The 20,208-nt window shown below is 42.0% G+C and overlaps 1 long non-coding RNA gene across 1 annotated transcript in view; it reads right to left on the reverse strand.

Moving 5' to 3' along the window:
* LOC113609562 (uncharacterized) overlaps positions 1 to 20,208 on the reverse strand; it is a 590,372-nt gene that overhangs the window by 552,279 nt on the left and 17,885 nt on the right. The gene's annotated exons all lie outside the window — the stretch shown is intronic.

The raw sequence follows: 20,208 nt of genomic DNA on the forward strand, positions 1-20,208 counted from the left end.
CATATATTATGTTTAAATAACTGATCACCTTCTTTTAGTGCCAAAATGTTTTAGAATCTCTTTTCAAGTGATTTTATTATTTCTACTCATTTTAAATCTGATTTTTTAAAGGCGAGTGTGGAAATTGAACTTAGATGACACCAGCCCTGCACTCTGTCATTCTTCATACGTAACAGACATTGCTAGAAGATGGATGTGCTCTTCACCCAGCACCCAGCCCCATTGTGATCTCAGACCTCTGATGGAGTAGGAGATTTAAGAGACCAGGCAGAATCTGAAATCACTCCTGGGTTGCATTCATGATTTGAGAAGCAGAAATCCCTCCTTCAAAACTGAAATCCAGGCCTTTCCTTCTGTGAAGGGACTGATATTATTTATTAAAAGTTGCAAAGGTTTTGAATCATACATCTAGTTCCCTAAAGATCTATATCCTCAAGAGGTAAAAAGTTATAGGGAAAATGCCTGCTCAGGATTTGCTATGTAGTCAGTGGAAATTTTAAAAATCAAAATGTAATTTGTTAGAAAAAACAAATAGACAAGTTACATTTATCTAAAATTTTATCTCTTAGTGTAAGAACAAGAGAAAATGTATTCTGGCAAGAGACTTCTTCCAGAGTGCATGTATATTTTCTGGTGAGGAAGAAAGAAGACACTTGAGGAGAAATTATTCCAGATTCTCAAGTCTTTCCTGAGAAAAGGAGTCACCTAGCTAGCTGCCCATCTGAAGAGGGTTCCATCTGTCATGTGCAACACCCAGAAAGATTAAATGATAAAGCTTCCTTTTTTGTTATATAAAATATGTCTACTATAAGTAAATATGTAGTACAGTCACTAAAAGGTACATATAGCAAAATGTTTTCTGTTAGTTGAACGTATGAAATTGCCAATATTTGATACTGTCACAAACTGTAATTTCATTTGTTTAAACCTAACATTTAGAATGACCAAAGTTTGAAATACAATCGAACCTAAAATCATTATGAATGGAGCTCAAGGTGAGAAATTCTGATGAAGCAATATTGAAATAGTTTTTTTTTTTGAAATAGTTTTTTTAACCAAAGAATAACTTTACAAGCCCTGCTTGCTGCCAGTGTTTTCTCAAAAATCCCATCTTCATTCATTAGTATTAAGCAGACCTCTTAACTCTGTCAATTCAATGTAACAGTTTTTTAAAAATTACAAAGATGTAAATTGATTTGGGGGCCCCTGTTTAGGTCCTTTGACATCATGTGCATGCTGAGCTTCACACCTTAAATATATTTGCTGGGTGGAAGATGGAGAGAAAGAGATGTATGGGGAGAAAGAGAGAAAGGAAAGGAGAGGACAGCTAAATGAATCCTAACATCAAAAGGAGCTGAAATGGAAGAGGCAGGGGTTAATATAATGTAAGCCTTCTACATTAAAAACCACAAAAGATGACTGAGAGAAATCAAAGAAGATCCCAGTAATGGGTAGATACACCACTATCATGGGTTGAATGACTCAATAGTGTTACAACAATCCCAATCAAATTCCTATTAAGTTTTGTGTGTCTGTGGAAATTGAGAAGGTGATTCTACAATTTATATGGAAATTAAAAAATCTTAGACTATCCAAAGAATCTTGAAAAATAACAAAGGAACATATATTACCTGACTTCAAGGCTTACTATAAGTTAGAATATTCTAGACAGTGCTGTCCTGGCGAAAGGATAGAGAAACCTTCACTTGGTTATGATTCACTTGGTCAATGTGTCATCTATCCATTCATCTATCCATCCACCCATCTATCCATCTATCCATCATATATTATAATTTATGCACTGAATGGGGTATTGGATATACAAAGAGTAATTAAACGTGATCTAATTGTCAAAAAGTTCTCGGTTTAATTGGTGCTTTAAACATGAACAAAATAATTAAAATGCATTTGTGTAGATACATTATACGTTGTGTTGTTGTAATACAGAGGAAGTAAGAGAAGTATATTAACTTATGTCTAGGAGACTGAATAACCATATAGTCTGTGGATAATGAAAAGAAGGTACCTCTGAAAGAAGAATTCGCATGGGCTAGATGACAGATAATTGAGACAGCCTGTGTTCGTGCAGCATTGGGGAGTTTGAACAACCATAAAAGGAGGCAAGGTTAGTAAGTAGGACGGGGTTAAGAAACAAACGGTTGTATAGGTCCTCAGAGAAGATTTATGCAACAGAGAACCCATGTTTTGTTTTGTTTTGGTTTGTTTGTTTGTTTTGGTTTTATAAAGCAGGTAACACAATACAGTTGGTTCTGTACAAAGATAACTTGGTTGGGAATGGGGAAGACGAACCAGCAAATTTGCATGGAATGGTTTGAAGCAGGAAACCAATTATTCCATTTAATATGTAAAAATATTCCCCAGATATATTTTCTGACTTGAACACTGGCAAGACAACTGATAACCACTTAGAACTTGGGAAGAATTTTAATTTCCCTAAAATGTGTTAATGTGCCTTGCCATCAGTAAATGGAGTATTGAATGACTGATTATATTTATAAATTATTCTGCCACTGTGCAGCCATCAGAAGGCATTTCTGAAGCATATTCCCATTTGGGGGCTCATAACAAATTATTAATGTGTCAGCACGCTGTGGTAGCCGCTTCTTCCCCAAGCTCCAGCGAAATTCACGTGAGCAACATGTGCTTTCTCTACCCTTGACGCTTAGAGACGGATACCAGGGGAAAAAAATACAACACGAAAATGTAAAACAATTTAGAAAGTAAGTTCAAAATAATGTAATTAACATTTCCCATTTGCCTTCCGCACCCAGATCGCTTTCTTCAATCTGAAAACTTACGTAAGTAAGTAATGAAAGTATAAAACATGACTTGGTGCTCTCAGTCCCCATATAGACACTAGGGCAAGGAAATAGATCTCAAAGGCCACCCCAGTCCTACTGGACTGTACCGTCCTGGGCTGTGATATATGGAAAACAGAACGCATGCTATGTAACGCATCCAATCTTCAATTATCTGCTCTAGTGGAAAGGATAATCACCTTTCGTGTTATATTGTAACTCATACCTACATTCTGTCCCAACTAGATTATGAGCAGCCCACGATAAGAAAAGAAAATCCTCATTAAGTAAAAAGAGCATGAATTTTGAGGACAATATTTAAAGCCTTTCTTTACTACTGTAAAGGGCATCTGTTGTGTCTGCTAATCTTCGTCATCCTTCTTCTGGCTACATCACCCCAATTTTTATGTTATTGACAACCTCTCCTTCACTCTATGTGCCTGCAGATGGGTCAGGTCCATTCTCCCCTTACGCCTTCCCAACTCCAATTCCACATATGGTCACACAACTCAGATATGATCAATGTTTCTGTTACCATGGTTGCATAACAAATCCCCCCAAAATTTAGTGGCTTAAGATGACAGCAGCATCCTTGTTTGTCCACAACCATGCAATCTGGGGAGAGTCCAACAAGGATAGCTCTTCTCCGCTCCATTCAGTGTCAGCTGGGGCAGCTTGAAGGCAGAGACTTGATCATCTGAAGTCTTTCTCGCTCATGTGCCTGGTAGTTGATGCTTGCTGTCAGCTGAGATCTTAACTTTGTTTCCCAGAATACCCATATGTAGCTCTCCACGTGGCCTGGGCTTCCTTGCAATATGGTGGGGTTTCAAAGGTGAGTGTCTTGAGACAGCGACACAGGTGAAAGCATTCTTTTTATGACCTGGCCTTGGAAGTCCTGCAGCATCCCTCCCGTAACCTCTTCTTCATTAAGGCAATCACAAAAACCCACCTTTTCTAGGAGAAAAGGAACAGACTCTTCCTTTCAATTGAGAGTGACAAGGTTCTGGAAGAGCATACCAGACGATTATTGTTGTAGTTATTTTTGGAAAATCCCAACTTCCACATCGGCATGTTGCATCTGTCTGACATTGGTTCAGGCGTTGGAATTCCACTCCAACAAGACTGAATCCTAAGACTTTTCATGGGGCTATTGTAAAATAGTCTTTCTTTATTCCAGGCATGCAGAGAGGCTGGGAGGGATATTGGAGCTTCTGATAAAATGTGTGTGCTGAGTCAGGCTAATCCAGAAGACAAATATAGAAAGACAGATATATAGTAACATGGTTTTTGGGTCTATTTCTGAGCTTTTCAGTTTCACAAACTAACAAATTTCTTTTATTTTCTCAGTCCAGATTGAGGATATTTCCCTTCCATTTTGCTTCTAAAGCTTCCTGATTAATAAAACCATTTACCAGGTGAGTAACTTCAAACAACATATTTAATTTGAGTTTTTATTACTTTCCTGCAAATGGAGTGTGCAGGTCTATACCACATAGAGTTCTTTTGAGCGTGTGATGGGAAAGCAAACATAGCTTATGTGAATTAGTCATAGAAAATGACCCTCACTTGCAGGTGCATCTACAAGAACCATTTTACCTCTGTTCAATTCAAGGAACCTGCTCCGAAATACATAGACATCCTAAAGACATCATGATTAAGATGGGAACACTTCCACCCATAACTGTAAAACCTCAGTTAATCAAGATACTACAAATGGAATCTAGGTGTAAGATGCATTGTGCTCGGGAAACTAGGCATGTGTCCTTCATTGCTAGACCATCAGCTACATGGGAGCGGACATCAAATTTGCCTCGTTCATTCCCATCACCAACACCTGGCACAGTGCTTGCTGCAGTATAGATACACATCAACAGAAAAGGCTAATGATGGGCTAAACCCTTGATGAACTCCTTTAAAAAACACTTATTTTAGAAGAATAAGATACCTGACAAAAATCAAGCTGAAGTTGGTGATTTACTCAACGTTTAACTTCCAGTGGGGCTACTGTGTCTTCATCACTGTGTCTTCTGTCTTGTCTACCTGTAGTCCTATTAAAATTTCTGTCATTCACTTATCAAATATTTACTGGATGTCTGTCATGAGCCAGGCTCTGAAAAGGACTCTGCCAAGGTAATCTCTTAAAATAAACCAGGTTGACTGAAGTTTTGCAAACTCATGGTTCACCTGAATGTACCAAATCCATTATTTGGGTGTGTTATGACCTCAGTTGCTACCCAGGTCATCCACTGGGTCTTGGAACAAGCACAGAAGTGTTCCAGGGGTCACAAACTGGCTTCCTGTGGGCTGTTTCCATCTTGGAAGCATGCTGGCTTGACAGGCACCATGATATGTAATAGATACCTTCACTGTACATTGTTTGCGATTGGTAGCTGTAAATGTGAGAAATTCCCCCACGAAAATCCATATTTTCAGCTTCTTTTGAAATTTAAAAGATGCGGCAGACTTGTTTCTGCATTCCCAAGTGGCAGTACTCAGCTGGAAGTAGGTGGTGGCCCCCCATTCAGGTGCCCAGTCCTGTTGCCACCAGCTCGCACCTCACTCCTTTAGCTTAGCTGCTCAGCCACTGTAGGGATTAGCCCTCTGTACAGGAGCTAATACATACAGTGGTTCCACTCAGGCTGCTGATGGGGACCCACGGGGACCCATGCGTGCTTCCCCGCTCTTCACTGCACTGGTTACGTGTTGTTTTATCTCTCTAAGCCTCAGTTAACCTGTCTCTAAAGTGGTGGTAATAACAGAACGCTCTTCAAGGATGCTGAGAAGATTAAATGAGCTAAAACATAAAAATGTCTTCATTAGGGGCTGTATTAGTCAGCTAGAGCCACTATAGCAAAGTATCACGGACTGTGTGGCTTAAACAGCAAACATATTTTCTCACAGTTTGAGAGACTAGAAGTCCAGGGTCAACATGCCAGCAGGCTTGGCTTCAGATGAGACCCCTTTCCTTGGCTTGAAGATGCTCTGTCCTTTCGTGGCCTTTTCTCTGTGTGCACATACTCCTCGTGTCTCTTCCTCCTCTTATAAGGACACTAGTTCTACTGGATGAGGGCCCTACCTTATGACCTCATTTAATTACCTCCTCAAAGGCCCTCTCTCCAAATACAGTCATAGTGGGGGTCAGGGCCTCAACCTATGAATCTGGGGGAGAGACAGTTCAGTCCACAACAGGCACTTCCACAAATTAGCTTAAAATAATATGAAAACATTTTATGGAAAAAGAAACAGGGGCAAGGGCAACATGTATCTCCTAACAAGATCCAGGCAGCAAACGGAGGAAATGGGGTTATAACTAAGTCAAGCTCCAAATTCTTTGTCCATCCTCTCCACATGGCTGTCCAACCAACTCTCTTCTCTGTATTTTTGATTCCCATCATCTCCATTTTCTCTTTCTACGTTTATAGGAATTTGCATAAACTTGACTACGGCTCCTATTTGGAAAATAGTGTTAAAAAAGGAAAGGTCCCCTTTAAAAGGAAAAAAAGAAAAAAGCATCAGCTCAGGTCAACCAAGATAGAGCCTGGCACTGTCACTTCTACACCATGCTTTATGGCACCACTGACTTCATCAAAGAGGTAAGTGACCAACAACTTGTGGGAATGACATGAGGAAAACGTGTAACTTTTATAGTTACTCAAGAGCCATAAGAGAAAGCTAGGGCATCACCAGTGGAGAATGTGGTATAATTTTCACTTTAAATATCCACTCTCAGTAATCCCCTGTATCAGTTTTGCATCACTGCTCTAACAAATGACCACCAGCTTAATGGCTCAAAGCAGCATACGTTTATCATACCATAGTTTTGTAGGACAGAAGTCTGAGCAGCCTCAACTGGGTTCTCTGCTCAGGGTCTCACCAGGCTGAAGTGAAGGTTCCGTCAGTCTGGGATCTTATCTGGAGGCTCTGGGGGAGAATCTACCTCCAGACTCATTCAGATTACTGGTAGAACTCAGTTCCCTGTGGCTGTATGACTGAGGTCCCCATTTCCTTGCTGGCTGCTGGCCAGGAATAATTCTTAGCTTCTCCAGGATTCCCCACATTCCTAGACTCACAGCCTCCTCCATCTTCAGAATCAGAAAGAGTGCCTCCAGTCCTTCTGTTGCTTCCAGTCTCTCTGAATTCTTCTTCTGCCCTCAGGCAGAAGAAAGCTCTGCTGTAAAGACTCATGTGATTACATCAGGCCTGCCCTGATAATCCAAGATAATCTCCCTATTTTAGGGTCAGTTGATTAGCAACCTTAATTACATCTGCAAAGTTCGTTTAACCATGTAACAAAACACATTCACAGGCATGAAACTAGGGGTAAAGATCATGGGGACCAAAATTCTGCCAATCACACCCACCCAGCAAAGATACACGAGTACAGGTCTTCATGTGTCATGCTACTTCCCAGCTCACTGAGTTGATGATAAACTTCGAAATGCATATAAAACTGGAGGGAAATGCATCACTTCTACTTCTCCTCTAGAATTGTTATTTTTAACACATAAGGAATCTGATCCCTGGTATAAAGGGAAACACAGGGAGATTGCTGTAGGGTGAGAAAGCCTAAAGGGACATGAGTGCAGTAATCACTCTCTCCAAGAGGAAGGGAGGTGGGTGCTGCAGAGCCTGAAGTCATCCACCTGAATCAAGGAGAGAAGGCTGCTAGGACATAAATAATGAGGTAAAAAGGATTTATATAACCTAACAACCATAAAAGGTAGCTTTAAAGAAACCAGAAGAAAGGAATATATATACATATATATATGTATACACATACACACACACACACATACGCACATATATACACACATGCACACACACACGTGCATACACACATACACACACACGCATATACACGCACATGCATATATGCATACGCACACGCACATATGCACACACACGCACGTATACACACATGCACATATATACACACACGTACACATGCACACATACGCACGCACATATATACACACACACGCACATATACACACACGCGCGTGTATATAGTTTCATTTTATTTTATTATTATTTTTTGACCCCATCATGCGGCTTGTGCTCTTAGTTCCCAGATCTGGGACCGAACCGGGGCCCATGGCAGTGAAAGCGCCGAGTCCTAACCGCTGGACTAGAATTCCCTATATTTTACATTTTAGACCGAATTTAAAAAGACAAAAGAAAGAAGTGTTCATTGAAAATGATTCGTATACTGTGTGGAGTCTCTGCTAAATGTGGCTGTTTTTGTCAATGACACTGGTGAAAATTAACCTTTACCGAGCTTGCTGTGTGTGGCAGAACCATCTCATTCAACCCATAAACCTTACAGCATGAATGCTCTGGGGTCATCGCGATCAGCATTGTCTAAAGGTAAGAAAATGAAGCATAGGCACAGTTAAGACATTTGCCCAAAGTCACACTGCTGAGAAAGCTTGAAGCCGGATTAAAACCCCAGCGGTCTGACTCCACGACTCATGCTCTTAAGCATCTCTCTTCTTTTCAGGAAAACATTCTCCAGATTCAACATGAGGGGTCCTGAAGATGTAAACATTGTAGTGACAAGAGGCTACAGAAATAATGAGGTCACTCATGGCCTCTTGAGCCCAATATAGCCAGGAAATGGGAGCAAAGAACTCAAAAAAGACAGGGGAGTTATTTCTGTGTTTTAAGACATATGAGAAAAAGTGGATCAGTGACAGTGCCTCTAAGCAAAGACTGCATCTATACAAACCAAAAGGTCCAATGATCCAGGCACCTGCCGTTAATGTCCTCAGATTCCTGTTTCTAATTTAAATCAACTTTTAAAAAGTAAGTTTAGTTGAAAGGCTTTGAAACTGAAATTTGCATATTATGCAATAGGGAAAAGTAAATCTTGTGACTGAGACCCATTCATTTTAGAATAAACCTGCACAGTTCTAGAAACTTTCACAAAGCTTGTGGACCACAGACTCTTCTGTCCAGAGACTTCCAGAGATATTCACAGAAATAGGGTTCTTCCTCTTTCATAACTCTAATTGCTGTGGCCCTGGTATGATAGGCTGAATTATGGCCCCTAAATGTCCACATCCTAATTTCCAGAACCTGGGCATTTGTTCACTTATGTAGCAGAAAGGACCTGATGTGACTGAGGTAGTGATCTTGAGATGGAATGATGATGAGATCCTGGATTATCCAGGTGGGTCCAATAGAGGGTCAGAGACAGATGTGCAACAGAGCACACGTTAGAGATAGAAAGATTTGAAGACTGTGGGCTGCTGGCTTTAAAGATGGAGGAAGTGGCTTTATATGAGCCAAGGAGGGCAGGCGGGCTCTATATGCTTAGAAAAGGCAAGGAAGGCGATTCTCCTCTAGAGCCTCCAGAAGGAACAGAGTCCTGCTCATACGCTGATTTTAGGACATCTCACTTTCAGAACTTAAGATGATAAATCTGTGCTGTTTTAAATCACTAAATTTGTGGCGATCTGTTATAGCAGCCATAGAAAACTAATATATTTGGTCATATGGTTTGGCTGTGCATAGCCTCTCCCACCCTCAGTTTTTTTTCCTCTGTTAAAATGGGGGAGTTCTTCTCTCGCAGGAAATAGTGAAGATAAAATATTACAAGGTAGGCATGAGACAAAAGTTAATTCCCTTACCTGGCTGTCACAGTCAGCACTCAGTTTAAAAAAAAAAGGACTCCTGGGCTTCCCTGGTGGCACAGTGGTTAAGAGTCCGCCTGCCAATGCAGGGGACAGGGGTTCGAGCCCTGGTCCGGGAAGATCCCACATGCCGCGGAGCAGCTAAGCCCGTGCGCCACAACTACTGAGCCTGCGCTCTACAGCCCGCAAGCCACAACTACTGAGCCCGTGAGCCACAACTACTGAAGCCCGCACGCCTAGAGCCCGCGCTCTGCAACAAGAGAAGCCACCTCAGTGAGAAGCCCGCACACTGCAACGAAGCCCCCGCTCGCCGCAACTAGAGAAAGCCCGTGCACAGTGAGGAAAACCCAATGCAGCCAAAAAAATAATAAAATTAATTAAAATAAATAAATTATAAAAGATAAAAGGACTCCTGCCTCTCCAGGCAACATTTCTTTTTTCTCTACAACTGGGTTTTCCAGTGAAAGTGCAAAAGGGATGAGAGGGGAGAGAACAGAGACTCCTGAACTTTGTCTCATGTATTGGAACTGCTTCAATGGATTCTACCCTTTTACTTTTATTTGAGCAACTGTAAATCGGGTATCACTATGCATAAGTTGGAGATAAGTTTGTGCAAATTTTTTTACACATAAGAGCAACCTAGTGCCACATAAAAACTACCACCTGAGCATTAACTTTCTGGGAAAAGTCACACCACATAACTTAGCAGGTGGACACCAGAGTAGCTTCTTTGGAAACACAATTGCCGAGTTCAGAAGCTGAATCTAGAAAAGGAAACCATTTTGCCAGAAGTTCTCCTGTTGTAGCACATCTTTCTGGACCCTCCGGTCCAAAAACGTCTTCCCTGAGTCTAGAGGATTCATTTAGATTTCACTGCTTTTTGTCCTTGCCTTCAATTTATGATCCCCTCATAAGTAGAAGTTTGTGACAAGCTCAGCTTTAGCTCCTGCACCTTCACATGAGGTGACAGCTGACTAACAACAGCCAAAACTTTCTTACCACGAAGTTTATTCTCCCCTGACGGCTCGAGTGCGCTTTAATGCACACCAAGCTGAAATTACAAGTGGAGATGCAGCCCAGGTTCTGCAGAATGATATTTTATTCTCTGGCTCTTCTCTCTGATAACTGTTTTTGTTATCCTATTAGCCAGATGCAGACAGGCTCTGAAGTCATCTACACAATGCTTATATTCTTGCCTCATCTACACAATGCTTATATTCTTGCCTCTTCTTTTATGAAAACAGTCTTTACTCCCTTTCTCTGTGTGAGGAAAAAGATGTATATTAACAATTTCAGACAGCTCTGCAGCAAAAATGCAAAAGAGGCCACATTTAAACTTCAGTCGAGTATGACAATCTGAAAGTTGCAAATAAAAAGTAACAGATGACATCATGGATAAAGAACTGAGGTTACGAATAATCTCTGGAAAGTTGCGTTCTCTGTAGCTTGGGCCAGACCAAAGCTATGACTCAATCCTCCTCATCTGGTGGTATTTCTTTTTGCTTTGATTTTGGCTGTCTGGTCCACAGTTGTAGTGATAACAAAAGCCTTGCAATTTAAAGCAATGAAATTCTCAGTTGATAGGGCTTGGGAAGCTATAACCGGCAAATCTGACTGTGTTACAAAGAACTTTGCTCTCAAAAAAAAGGCAGCAGGAAACCCAGATGCTGCAGCTGCCCACCGAACAACCAAATGACCACCAAACTCCACATCTACAAAGATAATTAAACTGTAATTAAATGCTCTGTCCCACTTTAAGCAATGGATCACGCAATCTAAGCACTTTTCCGCTGGCATTGGACAGTCACGTGCCCCGGGAAGAAAAGGACTTTGGATCGATTTTGCTTCACTGTGTAAACAAGTAAATGAAATATTCCATTTGAGAAGCAAATGGCAGAAGTAACAGGCTTGCTCCGCCCCAAACCTGGTCTAAATGAAATTTGCATTGCACATGGCTGCATAAGATCACTTCCAAAAATAAAGGATAGAATATAGCAGAGGGAAACGCCCCCGCCCAAGGAAGGGTTGAGGTGGCCGGCCCTGAGAACAGGATCTCAGTTTCCCAAGAAATTGATGGTAAAGGAAAGAATACTTTAAAAGTAGAGACTTAGGGCTATTGCAGCTTTCCCCTCTGACAACGCAGGAACACGCGTGCAGGTGTGCACGTGCACACACACGGACACACACCCAGTGTTCTTTCCCTCTGGTCTCAGAGAGGATGGGAAGATGCTGGGATTTGCTTGGAATCACGCTGCCCTGTTACAGAAATCTGGTTTCCCATCCCTGACCTCTACATTTTGGCTCACACATTCATATCTCAATGGCCCTAAGCCTGTTTCTCTAGTTCCAAAATTCAAGTGTTTATTGAAGGGCTATTTGTGTCATAATTATGAAAGGGCACAAAAATATAGGTGGTAACATTCCAAGCATATGCGTCCGGCTCTATTCTAAAGATTTGATACGCTCAGTGAACCCTCCTAACAACCTTACCAAGCAGGTTCTGCCTCTAATTTTTTACCTCCTGGAAGAGGCCTCCTCTAACTGTCCTCTCTGAAATACTCCTATCATACTTGTCCTTCCCCACTTAGCACTCATTGGCACCATGTTACAGGGTACTTGTTTCTTTATTGTCTTTTTCTGCTAGTGACACCCAAGTTCCTTGAAGTCATGGACGTATTCACTGAGGATTTGTCAAATCCTCTAATGAAATATGATCCTGTGGCTCAAAATTGTAAAGTAACTTACCAAAGGTGGCAGAGTTCACAGCAGGTCTAGGATCCAAATTTGAGTCAATCTGAATCAAGGCCTGAATCTTCAGCCAATGTTTTAAATTACAAATCAGGGAAAGGCATTCTCTCCTTAAACATGGCCTGCCACTGCTCTGCATAGGTCTGCTTTTAATAAATATGGGGGCTTCCCTGGTGGCGCAGTGGTTGAGAGTCTGCCTGCCGATGCAGGAGACCTGGGTTCGTGCCCCGGTCTGGGAAGATCCCACATGCCGCGGAGCGGCTGGGCCCGTGAGCCATGGCCGCTGAGCCTGCGCGTCCGGAGCCTGTGCTCCGCAACGGGAGAGGCCACAACAGTGAGAGGCCCAAGTACCGCAAAAAAAAAAATAATAAATAAATAAATAAACAAACAAATATGGTTGTAAAATAATCAAGAAGCAAGCTTTCAAAAGGCCGGAGATCCAAGTTCTATGTTCAACTTGCGGTCTTCTCAATCTCTCTCAATCTCTCTCAATCTCTCTACGATAGATAAGTAGATAGATACATACATGTATACACAGATAAAGAGAGAAAGAAATATATGTATATTTCTTCTTCTGCCATCTTCACCATCTGCCCTTATAAGACCCAAATCAGTGAACCATAAATTATCAGAAGACCAAAAGGCCACCGCACTACACTAAGCTTGCCTCTTCTCAGATTCAGTCTAGGGCATTTATTCCAGATGATTAATAAGCAAGATGGTTCCACAAACTCACTGGATAATCCCTTCTGGGACTCAGAGGGATCATCATGATAGAGGGGGAAAATTGAGTTAGAAAAATTGGAACTAAAGAAACAATGCTTAATGTGTGTTCAGAAATTCAAGACCCTTTGATGGAAAGAAGGGCTTCTCAACATCATTGAATCCGAAAGTATTTCAAAATCAGTGTTAAAAATACCACATAAGTCTTCCTCAGTACAGTTTGCATTTAAGGGGGATGTAATCACATAGATAGTGGTACCTGTCAGTGCACAGACCCCATCATTAGATATTTGAGGCCTAAGAGAAGCAGAACTAAGACACATAACGTTGGTCAAGAAGGTGACTACATGTTTGTAATGGTGCTGAAGATACTGCTGCCGCTGCTAATGATGGACCAATAATCACAGGAACTGTTCAGTAAATTTAAAGCTATTTGCCAGGCACTAGGTTAGATAATTTACATGTTTTTTTCCATTAAATAGTCACAAGTAGTAAATAAGATGAGTGTTATGTTTATCCCCTTTTACAGAGAGGAAAACTGAGGTTTAGAGAAGTTGAGAACTTCCCCCAAGGTCACATAGTCTATGCTGTAATCCATTAACTTGTGGCTTTTAGTGTAGCAAACACATGATCCTGTATAAAGTAAGTAAAACTCAACAATTAAAATTCTTAAATCTCTCGAAACTAGTGAGATAGATAAATTAGAAAAACAGTAGCCGAGGCAGCTGGGGAGCCAGTAGTCTCATACACTCCTGGTAGGAAGAGGAAATCTATGGCCTTTGTGCTATGTAATTGGCAACATATTGTAATATTTAATTATATCAATCATTTAAGCAATCCAGTGGTAGGCAGACCCTAAGTGACCCCCATGAGTCATACCCTTATATAATTCCCTCTTCTTGAGTGCAGGCAGGTCATGTGACTTGCTTCTAATCAATACAATATGGAAAAAGTGATGGGATACCAAACCCATAATTAGATTATGTTATATAATACTCTATCTTAACAGACTGGAGGGAGAGACTCTCCTGCTTACCTTGAAGAAGCAACAGCCATGTCATAAACTCTCAAGGAGAGGGCCACATGGCAGGGAACTGTGGGAGCCTCTGTGAGCGGAGGAGGACCCTGGACCAGCAGCCACCAAGTGAATGGGGACCTCAGTTACACAGCCCAGAAGACACCTTAGCTGTAGCCTTATGATACCCTGAGAAGAGGACCCAGCCAAGTCATACCTGCCCCACAGAAACTGTGAGATAATAGATGTATGTTGCTTTAAGCTGCTACATCTATGGTCATTTTTCATGCAGCAACAGAAAACTAGTACAAACACTATTTGGGAACTTTAGCCTACAGAAATGAAGTAGAAGTCCATGAGGTTGTATGTTCAAGGATATTTGTGGCAGCATTCTTCATAATGGAAAAAATTAAAATAATCTGAATGCATATCAACAGTGGAATGGTTGAATAACTTGTCAGTCCATTTTATAGACTATTAGATAGATTAAATATCAATAAGTAATCAACATCTATTGACCTGGAGGAATGTCCATGATGAATTTGTTCAGAATAACATTTACATGTCATTGCTGTTAAGGAAAAGGGAGTATGTTTGTTTACTTATATCAAGCATAGAGAAATATTTGAAAGGATACAGTCTCTGCTGATAATACTGATTATCCAGCTGGGGTAGAGGGAGGCCAGTGGAGGGGGAGGGGAGGCAGAATACAGAAGTATACTTCTGTATCACTCGTTCATCGCAACTGACATCTGCACTGAGCAGCGTTCTAGGCATTGGAGGTAACTTTAGTTAATCATGCAATAGGAGGAGCCAGACAATTGAATAAACAAACCAATAAACAAGATTGCCTTAGGGAAGAACAGTGGCTATAGAGAAAATAAGACAGGATAATAAAATAAAATGTGATCTAGATTGGGTGGGCTCACCCATCTTTTCACCAAATTCCTGTTATTCCATACCAGGACTCTGGAAAGGCATCTTCTGATGCTAAACTTCCAAGACGGCTGCCATTCAGTTTTGGGTTTTTGAGTTTATTCATTGTCAACCTTTAGAACACAATCTAGGGCTGCCAAAGTTATAAGCGTACACCCTAGAACTGAAGACAGAAGTCATTCCAGTCAAATGTTGCCTGTGCGTTTACAGGCAGACATGCGGAATGCTTTGATTCTGAGTGGCACTCATCTGAAGAAGTTATTTGTTTTATGCCACTATTTGTGATAAACCTGATTTATTTGTATAATTTTTGTTTATAAAATTGTTTAAATTTTAATTTAAAAACAAGTATTGTTTTTTTTTTTTTTTTTGTACGCGGGCCTCTCACTGTTGTGGCCTCTCCCGCTGCGGAGCACAGGCTCCGGACGCGCAGGCTCAGCGGCCATGGCTCACGGGCCCAGCCGCTCCGCAGCATGTGGGATCCTCCCGGACCGGGGCACGAACCCGTGTCCCCTGCATCGGCAGGCGGACTCTCAACCACTGCGCCACCAAGGAAGCCCACAAGTATTGTTTTTAAATTAAAAACAAAAAACAAAAAACATGAATGGCCAGAAAGGCCAACCCTGAGAGCGTTTAACTAGACCTCTTCCTTACCCACGGAGCTTGCCTGGACGGTCACACCCCTCCCATTCTTGCTCCTACATGGGGTTTGTGTGCAACAGGTGGGGTGACGACTCACATGCTCTTCCAGCGTGTCAGCCGTGTAGATGGACAGCTGCTTTTCTCTTACTTACCAGCCCTTTTTACGTATTGTGAAGGACCCAGACTGCTACTGATGTTTCCTCCAGATACCTTTCCTGGGCCTGCATCTGTGAGTCCTTCATTCCTAAATTTGTCTCTCCCTGGTTCGTCCCCAAAATGTAGGGATATAATTCAAGTACACAGGGCTGTGACTTGGTTTGATGTAGAAATCTAGAACCAGAATGGACCTCAGAGACCATCACAGACAAAGGTAGCATCCTCCAGAAGAGGAAACCAAAAACTCAATAAAGCAGAACAAATGAAAAGGTTAAGCGCGTGGCCTTTGGATTCAGACTCCCAGGTTCACATCCAAGTTGATTCCCTACAGCCTTCATGACACTGAGAGAAATACAGTCCCCCCTCGGTATCTGCAGGAGGATTGGTTCCAGGAATGCTTGCGGATACCAAAATCTGCAGATGCTCAAGTCCCTCGTATATAAAACGGTGTAGTTCGGTGGACACCCCGCCCCCCCGCCCGGCTGTATCTGTGGGCTCCACATCCGTGGATTCAACCAACTGTGGGTCTGATACTGGGTTGGTTGAATCTACAAATGCAGAATCTGTGGATAGGGAGGGGTGACTGTATCATGTACAGTCTGTGGTTTAGCTTCCTCATCTGTAAAGAGGAGAGTCATTGATTCAATTAAAATCAACAAATATTCTCTAACCACTCTGCTGGTGTAGGAGGTACACTGAAGAATGAGCAAAAGAGCTTGTGTGTGCGAAGCTTCGTGGAGCTTACAATCTAGTGGATACAGTAGTACCACCTCCTAGGGTTGCTGTGAAGAGTAAATGAAGAATAATAGAGTCTTAGAGCAGTACGGGACATGTAATGATTATAATCACAATTGTTATAATAACAATAAGAATGTTGTAATAATAATCGTTATTGTTATGGTTATTATTTAACAATAATATACGTAACTACCTCATGGGGTTAGTGTGACGATCACATAAATAATTTATGTTAAATACTTAGTAAAAACATCTAGAAATTGTGCAGTACATTTCATCTATCGTAATTATTGCTAGGTTAAGTGGTTTTTGCCAAAGGCAAAGAGTAAATTAAGGGCAGAGCTGAACTGTGAATTTCTGCCACGTGCCTGAACCATTTTGCACAACTCACAGGCTGTAATACAATTAAGTGATTTCCTATCTGTCTCCCCTGTTCAGCCTTCAAGTATACATTCTATCTGGCTCGGATTCATCCTGCCAGGCCCATGCGGGATCTCTCACCAGGGCCTCTGCACCATGATTTTAGACAGTTCTGGTATCTGTAGGGACCTTATATCATTATTCATTTATCCTGATTTAAATAAATATTTGGGGAGCCCCTAACAGGCACAACCCCCTCCCAACTGACATGTCCTCAGCATGTGGCATGTCATAGGTGCCCTACACTGTAAATATTTATGAATTGGACAAACATGTCAGGTTCCTGCCCCCAAGGAGATTAAATTCTAGTGGAGGACAAACTGCTAATGCAGGTCACAACATGGAAGCACCTCAAAAGCAGTATGTCAGGTGAAAGGACCAGGTGCAAACCACCACCTAGTGTATTGTATTGTACTGTATTGTATTGTATTGTATTGTATTGTAATATGTTTCCATCTGTGCTAAGTGCCCAGAACAGGCTAATCCAGAGAGACAGAAACTAGACCAGTGGTTCCCTGGGGGTTCCTGGGCTTGGGGATGGGAATGGGGTTGAAATGAAGATGGCACAAGGGATTTTGGTGGGGGTGAAGAAAATGTTCTAAAAATGGAGTAGGGTGATAGTTGCCCAACTCTATAAATTTACTAAAATGGGTGAATTTATAATATGTAAATTGTACCTCAGCAAAGCTGTTTTAAACCAAAATATTCTAGTGGAGGAAGACCTTAACCAACTAATTACTCAATTACTTATTTGGTTCCAGCTGTGATATGTTCTATGAAGGGACAGTCCAGGGTCCTGATTACCTAACGCATCCTGCAATCTGGGTAGTGAATGTCAGAGAAAGCATCTCTGAGAAAGAGTTGTTTAAACTGAGTTCAGATGGGGTGGGGTCAGGGGGACTCTGAAAGGCAGAAGACATGGCATGTGAGGGGCTCAGGGATGAGAAAGACCATAACAGTGTGGGCTTTTTGGGGAAATGAGGGAGGAAGAGGGACACCTGTGTCTAGAACACAGACTTTGCAGAGGAGAGGAGCTCAAGGCGAGGTGACAACTACGAAGGGCCTTTTAAGAACTTAGTCATTTAAGGGCTTCCCTGGTGGCGCAGTGGTTGGGAGTCCGCCTGCCCATGCAGGGGACGCGGGTTCGTGCCCCGGTCCGGGAAGATCCCACGTGCCGCGGAACAGCTGGGCCCGTGAGCCATGGCCGCTGAGCCTGCGCATCTGGAGCCTGTGCTCCGCAACGGGAGAGGCCACAGCAGTGAGAGGCCCACGTACCACACACACACACACACACACACACACACACACAAAGAAGAACTTAGTCATTTAAGCCCCAAAGACTGTGATGTGGACAGTGGCACTAGAGCCCACAGCTAGCCAAGAGTCACTGTAAGACTAACGAAGCTGTCCTGAAAGGCAACTTTTAGATTGCCTTGGTTTCCTCCCCTAGTTAGCCAAAGACGTGCGTTTATGCGTACTGTCTCCATAGAGACTTTATTTGACCAATGTCCTGTACGTTGTTGATTCAGATCACATTAGGAAGAAATCAGAAAACTGTCCTGCTATGCAAGTCTGATTTATAGAACATTTGAATGGCGGTGAACTCGATTAGAGAACCCTTGGGTTCATCCCCTAAAAGATTTCAAAGAAAGGCTCCTAAAATTTCCCCCCTACACACACCTAAAAAAAAAAAAAACTTTCAGATGAATCCAATATCACCGGTAAGTTATAGTCAGCTTTTAGTAGATGATCCATTAAGAGGATAATATTGGGAGAACACCTGGGTTTGCAGTCAGGCCTTAGAACTTTTGGCCAAAGATGCCCAAGCAGATCCTTGATTTAGACAAAATATGCTCCACAGACTCTTAACTCAGACACAAAACCAGATTATCTTAGTTTGGGGAGAATCTGAGCATCTATTTTCAATAAGAGCTATTTTTTAAGAAATCTCCATTTTAAAAACATTATACACACATGCACACACACCTTCTACCTGAAACATCCTGCATTCTCATTGGAAATCACTTCTTTTCTTCTCCTGAATTCTTCTAAAAATACACACAGTACTTCATTATCACCAGAAGGTTCTCTTGAGTCATTTTACATTTTTGGAGAAGCAGGCATTCTGTGTAATGATGAACACCAGCTTTTCCAGTGCATTCCTACAGAGCCATGTAGTTATCAAGGGCATCTTAGAAATCATTTCCCTTGCTTGTGTTCTATGTTCCTCATCCTTTCCCCACCATCTCAAACATCTCAGCTTCTAGCTGCTACTTAAGAAAGGGAATGGCTCATGTCACCACTCTCTGCTAAGATGTCCCCAGGGAGCACATGGATGGACTGTGTCACAACCCGAAAGGGGCTTCTGGGCTTCTATTTTCTTTTCCACAATGAGTTTCCTGCTTAATTTTAGGGATAAGTGAATTGAGGAACAGGGACCTGTGTGCAGCAGAGATTTAGTGGAAAAGGTGTTCATAGACATAGACTCCAATTATTTTCAAATTATACGTATAACATATACATAACTTTATGCACGCATATATGTATATACCTGTGGCTATACACACACATATATTTACACACAACTTTACACACGTGCACATATACCATGTTCCCCTTTAGGAAAATGAACCAGCCTTTTAAAATGTAGAAGTCATAGTAGATGAAAACCCTCTGCTCAAAACCCTCTGAAACCTCACATTTCACTCAAAATGACGTTCAAAAGCCAGGACCTGCAAAGCTCCGTATAATCTTTATAATTCCATCCCCGCCCCCAGTCTTTCCAACCTCTTTTTCTACCATTTTTTTCTTACTTCATCAGAGCCACCCTGGATTCTTTGCTGTTCCTCTAACACATTCTTCCCACTCCTGCCTCAGGGCCTTTGCACGTGCTGTTCCCTCTGCCTGGCATGTTCTTTCCCCAGATAGCTGCTCTGCTCACTCCCTCAGCTCCCTGCCAAACATCATTTCTAACACACAGGTTTCCCTGACCACCCCTCTCACTCCCTTAGTTTTCCCTCCCAACCTTTTTGTCACCTAACACATTGTTTACATAGCATTTATTGCCTGTATCTACTCCATTCTAATGAATTCTCTGTGACAGCAGGAACCTTTTCTTATTCACCTTAGAGCTCCTGTGCCCAGAACAGTGTTGAGAGACTCTCAAATGTTTGTTGCATGAATGATGCTGGACTGATCCCATTGGACCAGACTGCTGCCAGTCACAAAACTTTGAGCTGGGAGGGATATGGAGATGGCAACTCATCCATCACCCCTGCCAGGAGGGCAAGACCATGCCCGACACACCACATACAAGTGAAGTCGTGCTCTGAAATCAACATTCTGAGAAACATCACCGTTAGGAACAGGCAGCTCA

Source organism: Aethalodelphis obliquidens, unplaced genomic scaffold (assembly GCF_003676395.1).
Source record: "Aethalodelphis obliquidens isolate GAN/ISIS:26980383/991018 unplaced genomic scaffold, ASM367639v1 scaffold57, whole genome shotgun sequence".
Classification (NCBI taxonomy): domain Eukaryota; kingdom Metazoa; phylum Chordata; class Mammalia; order Artiodactyla; family Delphinidae; genus Aethalodelphis; species Aethalodelphis obliquidens.